This window comes from Acromyrmex echinatior, chromosome 12 (genome assembly GCF_024713525.1).
Source record: "Acromyrmex echinatior isolate Ae372 chromosome 12, ASM2471352v2, whole genome shotgun sequence".
NCBI lineage: Eukaryota > Metazoa > Arthropoda > Insecta > Hymenoptera > Formicidae > Acromyrmex > Acromyrmex echinatior.
In genome coordinates, this window is record NC_141863.1 from 11,162,557 (window position 1) to 11,178,426 (window position 15,870).

Sequence of the window (15,870 nt, forward strand, 5' to 3'; positions counted from 1 at the left end):
ATTGCCGGGCAACTTATACGCGTCGAACAAAAAGGTAGATTAGTGTGTTGATCATGTAAATGCTGCGGGATCGCTCGAGATCGATTTCGAGAATGTAAACGGAGGGTAAGTCAAAAGCGATCACGCTCACGTCAAAATTCGCAGCGTCTTCGACCCATCAAAATTCGGCGTATGGCAATAGTCGTCTACCCGTATAAATTGTTAACGTCGTAGTACATCAAGTATGACGACGGTTCTGACGGATCGTACGAACGCACTTGTTGCGTACTTGTTATTAGCCTGCGCGTATATGCTTGAACATTGATTGAAGCCTGAGGCCTCCGCATATACCGTGTATACTCAATGAACATGATCATATCAATGTCGGTGAGTAACTCAAACTTTACGCGCGTATATTTTAACATCGCGTCCCACGTGAAACCAGGCAAGGTGTAATAATGCGCGGTATCGAAACCGTAACTCGCGACACAATTTTCGCGGAAATTTTCGAAATTGGCCAATAACAAGACATCGGTTTTCAAGTACAGATCACTGTACTCGCGTTAATATGGAGAATCCGCCATACGTTCACGGAGTGAGTAATCGCTCTCGGATACTGTATTGCCCATTAACGAACTGTAAAATGATTCGCGCGGTGGTAACCTGCAATTTTTCGATGCAGTCAACGTACTCGTACGAAAAGACATCTTTACAAGTCAGTAATTCAAATTCTTAATCCGATAGTGTTGAAAATTTGGAACGTATGATTTTTAATTTGTCTCTGTTTAGAAACAACGTCAATTTATCGAGGCTTGTACTGAAAAATTTAAATTAAGAATTGATGAACCATAATTTCATACATTTTTGCGAGTCTGCTCTCTCGGCGATATATTTAACATGTTTAGTGAACGAAATATATTTTTCTTTGGTTATCGGCAGTACACATACAAATCCATCGTACGCGACAACAATTTCTTTATTTATAAAGTGCACGTGGTAGCCTAATAAATTATGAAAAACGATCGGAACATATAATGAATTTTTATAATTTAAGTTACAGTTTGAATGCGCTGGACTACGGTATCTACTGATGAGATGGCAATGATGGTTCACTCGCGTATCGTCCAACGCGAACGGTTTCTCGCAAATGTGACAGCGCGTCGCGTTACGGTATGCCTCTCATTGTTTTTTCGACAACATTTCCATGGGCACATTACGGGCGGATACAATATTTTTTACACGATGTGCCAAGTCTTGGAGTTCGAAGCACGCTATACAATCTTCATGGCGACAAAACCGATATGACGATAACGTGTCATCGTACAAACATCGCACGTAGTATATTATACTAAATACTTCGTCCTGTTGCTATGTGTACGACGACGCATCTTTCCTATCGGATTTCGTTTTACGTAGGACGCACTCCAAGTCAGCGTAGACGATGAATGGGATGCGCTCTTTGTTGCAATAGTTCCCAAATTCGAGCCACTTGTTGTCCACTTTCGGTAGTCGAATGGCGCAGTCATTCATTTTCCCACAGTCCATGCGAATGCAATTTTTCGTTCGTACTGAAGTAATGCAAGCATCTGAAAAAAACAAAAATTATAACAATTACCATTATTTTATTAGTAAGACGGAAAATTATAATAATTTTTTCATGTGTATTTACCGATCGCAGAAAAATTTCTTGTGCTCCATTCTGGTGAGTTGTGATCTTACGAAACAGAATAGAGTTTTTATCCACGCAAAATGTTCAACACTGTCGTCGCGTAGATCTTGCATGTACAGCACGTTGATGTGTTTCTCCTTCTTGTCATTGGTGAGCCACAAAGAAAGAACTTGTTTATTCTCGATATCATACACGTTGATCGACGCATCGTTCAAACGTTCAAATCTGGAAATGTCTTTTAAAGTCATTGGAAATTCGATACCCGCGAGATTCAATACTGTCATATAATGCGGATATGACGATTTCCGATCCGCATTTCTTTCAGCTCGATACAGAGCGGCCACCGACCACGCAAAGCACGCATTGTCCGTCGTACGCACACTGATCACCGCTCGTTTCGTCGCTATTTTCCGCGACACTTTGATATGGCATCTCGCGCACATGGAATTTAATTTGTTAACATTGATAGCCAAATTCAATACGTGACAATGACCACCCGTTCACGTTCCTGGAACTCTTCGAATGATATCAACATGGGCTTCCATTTCTTCGAACATTTCATCTCTAATATTCGCGAACTGTTCCGGCTCCACATTTCTAATATACTCGACTACATTGGTTATATTCTCAACGTTCGCACGAACGTTGCCCAACGTTAGCCATACTTTTCCCATTATACTTATTGCGACCGACTTATTTCGTTCGTCTTCCAGGACATCAACTGTGGAACTGAGCGCTTATAACACATTATACATATTTCATTTGTGACTTCTTTGACTATTGGGCCACACTTTCTTTAAAAGTAGATAAGGCAGCATCATTAGTGGTTCCAGTTTATATTTTTCACACCTCATTGATATGTTTATATAAACAGCCCCAATGCTTCTCTTAACACATCGCGACATGCCATCGATCTCTTCTCAGAAAAAATCATTATTGACACTTCTTCGAAGAAATTTAAGGATTGTGGAAACGCAGAGTGATTTCATATTTTTCATTGGCGTATCACTTTCATTTTACTGTATAAGAGTTATGTTTAGTTTAGCAGCCGAAACATCGGCGCTTCTCTTAACGCGTCGCGACATGTCACCGATCTGACAGTGTATATAAATAGTATATATAGCTTTTTTCATTCAATCGTAAACTTCAGTTACGAGCGTTAAGACATAGACTGAGTAAAAGAATATATACGCCGAAAATTGATCGAGCGAAAGAGATACCATCCTTTGCCGCTAAGTCCGCCAAGTCCATCGCATCGAAGATGAACGTACATATAAATGTACGTATGAACGTATGTATGTATGTATGTATGCATGTATTTATGTATTTGTTTATGTACGTATGTACGTATGTACGTATATACGTAAGAGACGATATCACAATATATGTACTGTGAAAAGACATAGCAAAGAACATAATCATTTTATTTGCTACAATTACATTATCAACATTTTATATCTCACTTCTTCGCGGCATTATTAAGTATCTAGCGAACAGCGTTCAACAGATATTGTACGGTTATCGAACTGCTGATGAAGGATTAGCGAAGCATGTATGGGCTCAATCGGTAAAGTATCTTTTTGAAAAAGTACGAGCAATTATGCAGAGTACCAAACACTGGTCTCTGTAAACAGAATATTCATATCGCACCTCCAAACCTAGTGAGGATTACAGATTTTACATGACTGACTGACTGATTAACTGACTGACTAACTGAGTAAATCTATAATTTTTTTTTTTTCGAATATGCTGGGCCGCGGTATCGCCCGATAAGATAGTAATGATCGCGGACAGGCATATCGTCCGGCGCGAACGGTTTCTCGCAGATGTGACAACTCGTCGCGCTACGGTACGCCTCCCATTGCTGTTTAGACAACGCTTCCATGAACACGTTGGCGGATACGATAGTTTTCACGCGATACGCCAAATCGTTGAGTTGTCGCGCGAACCACGCTATATAGTCTTCATCGCGACGGAAGTGATACGACGATAATGTATCATCGTACGCGCATCGTATATAGTAGCCTGTGCTAAATGCTTCATGCTGTTGATACGCATATGACGCGTCTTCTTTGTCGGATTCCGTCTTCCATAGGACGTACTCCAGTTCGGCGTAGATGATGAGAGGTCGTTTTCGGTTGTTATAGTTGCCGAATTTGAGCTATTTGTTGTCCTTGCTCGGCAGTCGAATCGCACAATCGTTCATCTTATCACAGTCTTCGCTGTGGATCTCCAACTTTGCGCTCAAGCTAAAATATCTAATGAAGGCACCTGCAAATAATAGAGAAATCATTTTTCTATTTCTTTTTACTATTTTAAATATTGTTTTTTATCAACTTTTCTTATTATACTTACTGATCGCAAAAATATTTCCTGCTCTCGTTCTCCCAGTAATTTATGAGTAATTTATAAGGTAGGATAGGTTTTTTATAGGTTTTACATAAAGTATCTAATGTTGTCGTTGCGTGAATTTTGTAGGTACAGGAGATTGACATGTTTGTCTCTCTCGTCATCGGTGAGCCGTAGAGGAAGGATCTGCTTAATTTTGATGCTGTACACGTTGATCGATATGTTGTTGAGATATTCGAATTTCGAAATGTCTTTGAACGTTATTGGAAATTCGATATCCGAGAGACACTGTCATATAATGCGAATACGACGATTTTCTATCCACATGACTTTTAGCTGGGTATAGAGTAGCTGTCATCGATCACGCATTATCCATCGAATGCATATTGATCACCGCTCATTTCGTCGCTATTTCCCGTAGCACTTCGAAGTAATACCATGCTCATTGAATTGTGTATATTCACATTCACTACCAAATTGAGAATTAGCGACAATGCTCACCAGCTGTCGCGTTCCCGGACCTCTTCGAGCGATGCTAGAATAGGCTCGACGACGTGTCGCTCGTATCACTCGCACATATCGGTGCATCGATATATCTCGCTGTTCTTTGTAATTATGCAGCACTAGCATTATTAGCACGTTTATTCTTCATCGCGAATTCGCTGTTGAACGCGGTTCACTTTTATATTATCATGTCTTTCTACAGTGTTTCGCACTCGCTTGAGCATTACATTACCAGCGTCTTCTAAAAACCGTCGCGGCTCGATTAGAGTTTATCACCGCGCTTGTCAATATACTACTCACGAACACTGTTTCGATCTCGCGCCATTGAAATCCATATCCGGCACCCACATGCATAAATCGTTCACACACCGAATCCTTCAAACTCTTGAGCCTCGCGATATATGTGATCATTATCGATTGTCTCTTGCCGATCGATAATCGCGGCGTTTGGCATAACTTTGCTCTTCCAGAGATTCTATGAGTTCGTCACATCGTTGTTCGTATGCGACGTACTCTTCTATGGTATTCAGTTGGATTGCTTGTTCTATCAAATCGCGCTCCATGTTATCGCTTGCATTGACTAATGACGCGGTGCGTCTAAATCTTCTCATTTTATACCAGTTACTTGGTCACGTGACGTTTGTAACACATTACATTGATGATGTCACCGTTCGAACATGTTGTGACATGTCGTATCATGACGAATGTTCGTGAAAAATCTGGTCACGTGACATACTATTTAGTAATGTCGCATTTATATCAAATCGCATTGATGACGTCACCGCGAAACATGCCGTGACATGTTGTGACTTCTCGCAGCATGTCCTTGAAAAATCTTTGATTATTATCTAATAAAACCGTCGACGCTTGCGAAATTGCAAATATCGCATATTTTTGTTATATTAAATTACATTGATGATGTCATCGCGAGACGCATCAAATAACAAATACGATGTGGCAAAAACCTAACGTAAAATTTATGATAAAAATTCAAATATGAAATGTGAATTATTAGTTACACTATGGATAATTTATAAAAAATACATCATGAAAACGAAACGTGGTTATATATTTAAAACGTATAAAAAGAAGAGCATAAGAAACTATTGCACAAGTTATAGTTTGTGATATTTATTACGTTGGTGCGTATGAAATGTCGGATTTTTAAGTGAATATATAAAACTGCATATCTTTTTTCAAAAGCTGTTTATTTAAAAATATCAAAATATGCTCCATTTGTTTCAATACATTTTTCCCAACGAGATTTTAATGTACAAATGCCTATCTTAAAGAAATTCTGATCTTTAGAATCAATAAACTCTGATATGAAATTTTTCAGTCTTCATTTTCTGTCTTCATTTTCATACTGTTTAGCCTGTAAAAAGTTCTAAATGTTCTAAATGATCTAAATGTTTAAAAAAATGAAAGTCGGTTGGCGAAAGATCCGGTGAATAAGCTGAGTGCTACAAAATTTCACATTTTAATTTATTTAATTTCGCAATTATTTTGTACGACGTATACGGCCGAGCATTGTCGTGGAGAAGTATTGGGCCATGCCGATTAACAAGTGATGGGCGTATAATTTTCAATTTTTCATGCATTTCATCAATGTACTTTTCGGCTGTAATTGTCTCCCCAGTTCGAAGGAATGAGTAATGAATTGCTCCAGTCACATTCCATCAAACTGTTATTAAAATTTTCCGTGGATGAAGTGATGGCTTTGGAGTATGAGCACAAGCCTCATTCCTATCAAGCCACCGAGCACATCTTTTCCTATTGTCGTAAAGAACCCATTTTTCATCACAAGTAATAATCCGATCAAAAAATGGCTCTCGATGAAATCGGGTTAGTAATGATGAGCATATGTTCAATCGATCTAGCTTATTTCGCTCGGTTAATTCGTGCGGTACCCATTTATCCATTTTTTTCACCTTGCCAATTTCAGAAAGGTGTCGCAATATCGTTGTCAATATCGATCAATTTTCATTCTGGTAGCAAGTTCTCTTGTAGATACAATTGGATTCGTTTCCATCAATGCTTTCAGAGCATCATTTTTCACAGACATTTTGGGTCTTCCACGCGGTTCATTTTGTAGAGAAAAATCACCAGACCGAAATTTTTCAAACCAACGCTGCACTTTTCAATCGTTACAGTATTCTCCCCAAATGCTTAATTTATATTGCGTGCAGCTTTTGCAGCATTATTACCAAGTTTATACTCATATAAAAAAATTACATGAATATCGGTTGAATTCATGTAATTTTTTTCATATCCTTCATTCATATCCTTACGAAATTCAAAACAAATAACAAAATGGAACACTTTTGAGAAAATCTTTGTTGAAATGTGGCAATAGACAATACGACTATAAACGAGGTTATGCCAAAAACAAAAGCATAACGAAAATAGGGAGACAAATGTTCATATGTAAAGAAAATCCGACATTTCATATGCAACAACCTAATAATTATCATTACATTAAACGTTTCGGCCACAATCTGGCCATCTTCAGTAAATTCACAATATTCTTAAAACGCAGAGTTACATATAGTTGACATTAAATTCAACCGTCGTATGTTGTAATATAAAGGTGTTCTTTCATATGTGAAGATGCTTCGTACAATAATGTTACACCGCCAATTGTCATATCATGAAAAGTGTAGAACGAATCTGGAAATTCTCGTTCTATACTTTTCGTGACTGACAGATATGAATGTTTTAATTAATGTAATGATAATTAAATATCACAAACTATAACTTGTGCGGTAGTTTCTTATGCTCTTCTTTTTATACGTTATATATAATATATAGTATATGAAAAATAAACGAATATTAATTGTGTGTCTTTGAAATCATTCCTTCCGTCTTCGCGATATCTATTCGTTCTTTTCCTATCTATATTCTTCGTATCATATTACATGTGCCAGCAACATCATCACGATCGATATCGCGTTTGATAATATCGCTGCGCTCGCTTTAAGGGGATGCTGGAGAGAAGGCTGAAGTTAATTAAGGTCGATATTACAAGTTTTTATTTCCAATGTATAAGATGCTTACGCCCTCTGAGTTAATATGATCATGCAGGAAATTCGATCGATTAATTATCGATATTTTTATTCCGTTTCCTACATTACCATCTTAGCAGGGACGTGTATTAGGATCGGTTCCACAAATGTAAAATTTATTTTGGAAAATTTTCCAATTTTAGAATTGAGAAAAAAAATAAACCGTAATTGAAGTTAATCTTATATTTGTAGAATCGGACCTTAGAAATACAGTTGTATTATGTACACATGCAGTGTAGGCCGTGTTCCAATATATATCATCAGTATTAAAAATCTATAATATACATAAAGTACAGATTTTGAACTTTAATAGCTATATCGATACGAAGCCGTAGTAGCACTTTTTCCTTACGTCCAATGTCATTTTAGTAATAATATTAGGTGTTGGAATTAATTCGTAGCGTTTTACAAGTGATGGGAAGTACTTTCATTAATGTATTTTTTAATGCTCATGAGAAATAAATAACATTCTTTCATTAAAAAACGCTACGAATTAATTCCAACACCTAATAATATAATATCAATAAATGAATACGACATTGCATACATAATGTAATTCTTTTTCATGAATATCCATATATATATGAAATGAGTATATCTGTACACATAAAATGAGAATTTATCAGAGAATTCGTAATTTGATTATCTTTTCAAGATGTTACGTCTGATCATCTGTGTTTGATTCTCGTTAGCTTTAATTTATGTTAGTTGTATGTATATTCTGATATTGAAAATATAAAAGCATATAATATCTGTATATTAATTTGACCATAAAAAAACATATCTCTTTTTATTTTTTCAATGTAGAAAAAAGAAGATCAGTACACCTTTTTGTTACACGTAACAAAAACAGATGAAGTAGTTACACACGTACGTGAATATGAATTAGAAATATATTTTATGTTTTGTAACGTGAGTACATCATAATGCACATAAAATATAATTCTATTATTCACTAATGTGTCTATATTATATCTGCATGAAAAGCTAAGTATGAATTAAGTATGATATAACTTCTATCTCTCTTTTATGTGCCTTCTACAATAAGCCATTAGTTACAAATCAGAAGTCAGAAGCTAAAAATTGATCAATCACAGTCAATTTTTCTGACTTCGTATTTATGGCTGATTTATGGCTTATAATTGTAAAAGGTCCATTAAATATAATAAAAAGAGATTGAATAGCTACATATGTATGTGCAATGTATTTATGTACTAACAATACGTGTTACATCCTAAGTTAAAATGATATTGAGAATAAAGGAAAAAGTGCTATTACATTATATGTATATACATGTATTTCAAATACATGGTTACATCCGAAGATATATCTAAGTCACAGTCAGAATGTATTTAGTAAAAATAAATTTATTGTAACTTGCTGTTAGTCAACGTACACATTGACCTATAAGTGTATACATTTGCTAAAATATTTTGCTTTGAATATGATATACTTATATACATTTCATAACGTACAGCATCGTATGAAAATTATGCATGTGACTATTGACTGTATAATGTATATTATATATATGTATAACGTATATATTATATAGGGTGTAAAAAGACCCCGGATTTAGGAGCTGAACATAAAGGTGACTATAACTATAATCGTAAAGAAATGTGAATTATACTTGTATCGACATGCATAGTACGCCAAAATATAATATGTTGACCTATGATTCACGTTCTCTTCTATGATTGAATTACGACCATTCTTGTGCTATAAGGCTATTATATAACGTTTTTAGAAAAAACGTTTCAGACAAAAATTATAAGATTCCAAAGTTGTTTACTGATATTCAGTCTTTTTTTTTTCTTCATTAGTTTCTTTGTTTCCATCATGTCAAGCAATCAGCTTTTGATTCCATCATGACAATGCTATTCACATTTCTTTAATTGCAGACAAAATTCTACAAGTTGATTCCGTAATTGTATTTCATCAAATTTGATAATCGAATGCCTCTGCCAGTAAATTAAAAATAGTCAGTCCACGATGAAGGCCTCTGACATTTATCTATAACTAGCCAAAGCACGATTTACAGCTGTGGCATTTTGTTATAGCTAGCCAGCTCACGATGAACGCCTCTGACATTAGATCTAATTAAACAAAGCGCAAATTATTGTTATAACTATATCACTATGATAAATAAAAGTGATATTTTCACGAATGACATAAAGATGTTAACCTTTTCCATGCTGGCTTTATAGGGTGCCTTCCAATAAGAAACACACATCACAATGAGCAATTTTGACCTTCTAGAGTGCCTTCCAACAAGAGACATAGTGTGACACGGTGCATCATTACAATCTTGTTCGCCAATACAAGAATGAGATACTGTATTGTACTGAGTCGCTTGTTAGAAAGCACTCATAACCTTCTCTTACCAAAGGTAGACAATATTTTGCTACTATATTTTTTTCTATTTTGTGTGATCACAAAACACTATATAAATATACACACACACACATACACACACACACATACATATATATGGTTTTGTGTAAAACACTGCTACACTATACTGAATTGACAGTTCTGTTGCGCGGCAACGATACTGTGAACGCGGGTCATACTGGTTACAACTGATTGACTCGTATAACACCGTTGTTTTCCGACACATACAGCGTCACGCAAAACGATGTATACATATGTATGCACATATATATATATATATATATACATACACATATTAGGTGTTGGAATTAATTCGTAGCGTTTTACAAGAGATGGGAAGTACTTTCATTAATGTATTTTTTAATGCTCATGTGAAATAAATAACATTCTTTCATTAAAAACGCTACGAATTAATTCCAACACCTAATACATACAAAAAATTTTTATTTTTCACTCTAAGAAAAAAGATACATAATCGATATCATGGTCACATTATCTTCTTCTTAGCGACTAATTAAGAAAAGGCATTCACCGTATCTAAATCTACGTTATTGTAAAAACTCTCTATTATCTTTGAAGTTCTATTATTGATACATCAATAAGTGCATTCTCCAGGTTTATTCCAATAAAAAAAAAAAAATACAAATAGATGACCAGATATATGACGCGGTAAACTAAAATTCTATATTACATTCTGTGGCACAAAAATGTGATCAGTAGCCCTTTGAAACTGAATGTATCATAAAAATAATAAAGTAATATTTTAAAAATACATTACATTCAGTAAAATGCATTAAGTTATTATGATGTTCACTATTATTAAGAAAATATAATATCATGTAGAAAGGAAAATATTTTATTTTATTTTATTTTATTTTCATGACAATTTGCTGGAAGGTATGGTCTCAGCATACTGTTCCTTATACTGTGACGTTCTTGCGCGTGAGCGGTTCGGCCGTCAAGCGTCAAGCGGTTGTGAAGGAAAAATTGGCAGCATTTCAGAAATCGGCCCGAAATGCGCAACTAATTTCGAGCACATTGAAATACATGTATATAATTTCTGTAATTTTAAAAAAGTATATTTGGAGTAATAGGTTTATTAATAACGTTATTTATTAAAAAAAAAATTATGAAAAAAGGGAAAAGCAGGATCGAACATAAGATCTTCAATATTCTGATCTTGCACCTAATGTCCGAGACCACGCTGAGTTCTTGCGGATCACCTCGACAAACACGGTACATATAGCGCACGGAAAGTCTTAAACTATTGTATATCTCATCAATGTTTACGTTTTGAAATCATTTTTGCATTTGCATTTTTGCTATGTTAATGAGAAAGATATATGATTAATATAATTTAATAAAAAGAAAATGAAAGAATTTTAATTTGGCCCGATAGACCATGGCTTTCATCAATGATACTTATATTTGTCCCGATTTCTTTATCACGAATCTCACACGATATTATAAGTGAAAGAGGTTAATATCAAAAGGTATCATATACCTTTCTCATTAATACTCGTATATAATAGCAAAAATGATTTCAAAACGTGATAGTTAACGAGATATAGTTTACGATTTTCCGTGTATTTTATTTACCACGTTCATAGAGGCGGTCCGCAAAAATTCAACGTGGTCTCGGGCGTTAGGTGCGAGATCAGAATGTTGAGGATCCTGTGTTCAATCCTGCTTTTTCCTTTTTTTCATAATTTTTTTTTTAACATATAACATTATTAATGAACATATTACTCCAAATATATTTTTATAAAAATATAAAAATTATATGTGTACTTCAGTGTCCTCAGAATTAGTTACACATTTCGAGCCAATTTCTGAAATGCTGCCTATTTTTCCTTTACAACCGCTCAACAGTCGACGGCTGAACCGCTGGATCGCGCGGACGTGCATCTCAGGAGCGTCACAGTATAAGAAACATGCTGCTATCATACCTTCCAACATGAAAATTATCATGACAACATTTTAACATGAAAATTATCATAAAATATTTTCCTTCCTACATAATTGTTATTTTCTTAATAATAATGATTGAACATCATATTAATAAATAAATACATTTTACTGAATATTATATACTTTTAAAACATTATTTGTATACATTACATTGATACATTCGGTTTTCTTTCAAAGAACTACTGACCACGCTTATGTGCCACAAAATGTAATATCTTTTGATATAGAATACTGATAATATCAATTTAAGACTAATAAGAGTCGATACAGAACGAGATGCGTAATTTTAAACTGGAATGACTCAACTCCATGATGAATGAATAACTCCGTGATGTCTTCTTTATTCAACATATGAATAAAGAAGGTATGTTGAATACAGAAGACATCACAGAAGACTAAGGAAAGTAAAGGATAATTTGCTGGAAGGTACGGGCGCAGCATATTTCTTAGTGCAATGCTCCCGAGATATACATCTGCGCGCGATCCGGTGCGACTCAGCCGTCGAGCATTGAGCGGCGGCGGCGGGGGAAAGAAGGCGACGCTTCAAAAGTCGATCCAAAATTTAACATATACTCCAATAACTATAAGAAGAATACCGAATCACTTTAATAGATAAATAAAAAATTATTTGTATATTGCATATAAAGGTATATATAAAGGCTTTTTGATTTGTTAATTATAAAATTATATTGACATCATCCTTATAATTATATTAATCATCGCACTTTTGTGATTTGATTATCAGAATTTTCGGATGATAATTATAAAAAAAATATTTCACAGAAAGTACTGATCGACGTAATATTATTACAGGAACATGATTTTTTTTTGGATTTTTTCTGAAGGTAAACAGATCTCACATATATCTTTTACATATAAAAATATTGATTTTCTACTGTATCTATTCGACGCATACTACATCAATTATTTTTTGCTATAATTGTCAGTTTAAAACTGTTAGAAATACACATGTAATTTCAATAATTAAATAAAAATATATTTAGCCTGTAATATATATGTTTATTAACAATGTCACTTATTTAAAAAAAAAAAATTATGAAAAAAGAAAAAAGAATTGATCATGAGATCTCTAACATTCAGATCTCGCATCTTAGACCACGTCGAGGTCTTGCAAATCATTTCTATGAACGTGGTATATAACGCTCATGGAAAATTATGGAAATATCAATATCTCGTAAATTATCGTGTTTTGAAATTATTTTTGCTATTATACATAAATTGGAGGGATATAGAATTAGCATAATTTATTAAAACTTATATGTTATCTATAATGTTCCTTCTCCTCTTTATTATACACATTGAGCGGCCGAAATTTCCCAGAAAGTATTTTCAGTCGCTAGAATCAAGCGACCATAGAGAGAGAGAGAGAGAGAGAGAGAGAGAGAGAGAGAGAGGGAGGGAGAGAGGGAGAGAGAAGGGGGAAGGAGGGGGAGGGAGAGAGAGGGAGGGAGGGAGGGAGAGACTCTAAAGGATAGACTAGCTGTTTCGTTCGACAAGCCCAGCTCGGCGTGCGGAGTCTCACCGATTACAATCGGAGTTTCTATCCTTTTTTGTTTTTGTTCTGTCTCACTCTGTCGTACTTCTATTTCAATAATTCGTTCTGCAATTCAAGAATATGATTTCGATTCTGGCATCATCGCCGATGCAGCAAGGACGCATGATTCCTTTTCTAAACAACGATTCTGATATTTATTTCTATATATATACAAAAATATATTATTATAGCGTTTCCAATCGATAATATATTGCTGGTTTATACAATGATTTAATCCATTTCTGTAATTAAATAGTGGTGCTTCGCTTGTGCGCGATAAGAGGAATGGCGCTTCTTACTAAGTAATGACATCCGAGTCGAGTAAAAAATGTGCTATATACAATAATTTCAGACCTTGCACGTTTAAAATAAGTAGCTGGCGATTTACAGAAAACCTCAAAGAATAATACTATATTTGCAGAAACGAATTGTGACCTTTAATATAAAAGCAATAAGTATTCGAAAATTCTATTTATATGCTACGTCTGCTACGAGATTGCTGCTTATCGTTTCGACATCCGAGTCGAGTCAAAAATGTGCTATATACAATAATTTCGGACTTTGCATAAGTAGCTGGCGATTTACAGAAAACCTCAAAGAACAATATTATGCTTGCAGAAATGAGTTATGAGTTTTAGTATAAGACAGTATTCGAAAATTTCATTTATATGCTACGTCTGCTACGAAATTGCCGCTTGTCATTCCGACATCCGAGCAGAATGGAAGCTCAACCGAAACACACATCGCGTTCCGAATCTTGATATATGCTGCAACCGCACTCACGAGCATGGCGCAACTTCGTCGCACATTCACAGCTAAGGTTCTTGTAGGCGATCGGATGACGGGTGGCGTTAAACGAAACGTGACCGAAATGCGTCTTCCCGCGACCGCTCTCAAGGGCGGCACATAATCACAAGACAATAGTTGGGCGCCAGGCACGAGCGAGCGTGCCACTCTTTCCAGAAATTACGCGATTTTCTTTATGCCATCTTTAATGAGCTGCGAATGTCGACGGGCCTCAACCGGTAGCACAGCCTCGGAAATGGCAGAGGGGACGGTTCGCGGTCGAACGATAGCAGATCGTTTGGAGGAGCGAATAGGGTCGAGAATAAAGTACACATGAATTAACAATAACAAAAGTAACAAATATATTAAATGAGTCTTCGACTCTCATTCACATTTGGCGATACAATCGAGACGATAACTTTACTTGAGCGCAATAACTGATTTATATAGTAATCCCCGCGGTTTTACGCTAGGCGTATCAACTTCGTGAAATTCTCGCGACACGAGCTCACGCCACACGGGAATACTCTCGCGAATTATACGAACCATACTTCATCGCTTCGCAAATGCTAAAGAATTCGGCAGCTTGTAGCGTGGACACGGCGTGACCTCGTGCGCGCTTGCGGAACCTCGCGCCGCTCAGCTGAGATGCAGAGAAGGCTCGAATACGTGCAAACTCGACACTACACAGTCTCGATACGACAGAATACGCATAATTATCAATTGCTATTATAAATTGACTTTAATGGCTATGACACACAGGACCGAATAAACATGCAAATCTTACGTTACAGACGTTCGAAACGACACGAAACGCGACAATACTACGGCACGGAACTTCGACGCAACATATGATCCGTGTTTGAGATCGGTAATTCGAAAAAAAGTAAGAACTCTTTCGATCGACCGACAGTAATTGTTATTGAACGCACGCATAAAGTGAGCTCGTGATTTCATCTCGAGCCTGACCGTAAGCCTCGTCAAAGTCAGGGATTCGTCGTTCTTTAGTCTTTTTAAACAATTCGGTACACGCAAACAGGCACCGGTAACGGACACTCGAAAGTTCTAGAACAATTCAATTCGCGCACGCGAGCGCCGCGCTCCGACGAATACGTCACGCGCTGTCACCAATCCCACGTACGGATTTTCTGTCGCGCATGACTGTTACGTTGAACGTCGTTAGAAAAGAATGCAAAGCGCCAATCAATTTTGTACACCTAATGCCACGTAGTAATTACGATTGTGGCAAAATTTTATTGGATTTTTCCCAAGAAGAAAGCCCAGGCCGAAAGCAATAAATGCTTCGATCTCGCCGGCCTCCTTCTTAGATTTCTTAGAGTCAAAAAAGTTCTCAGAGTTCTTAGAGTCATAGTCTCGCTACTATATCGCTTCGTAAAACCGCCGTGCTACCGCTTAGTGAAAACCGCTATAAAACGAATCTTTTCGAGAAGTGCCGAGAAAATCGCCGAGATTTTCCATCACCGCGATTTCAACTACAATTTGAAAAGGTGACCGCATTTAATATTCTGTTAATCTAATATTCAATTAATTATATTTTCTGACTTTGTAACTGACCATATTAAAGAAAATTCTTT

The 15,870-nt window shown here is 36.0% G+C and overlaps 1 long non-coding RNA gene across 1 annotated transcript in view; it reads right to left on the reverse strand.

Moving 5' to 3' along the window:
- Positions 1 to 15,870, reverse strand: part of LOC147907892 (uncharacterized) — a 240,102-nt gene that overhangs the window by 126,723 nt on the left and 97,509 nt on the right. The gene's annotated exons all lie outside the window — the stretch shown is intronic.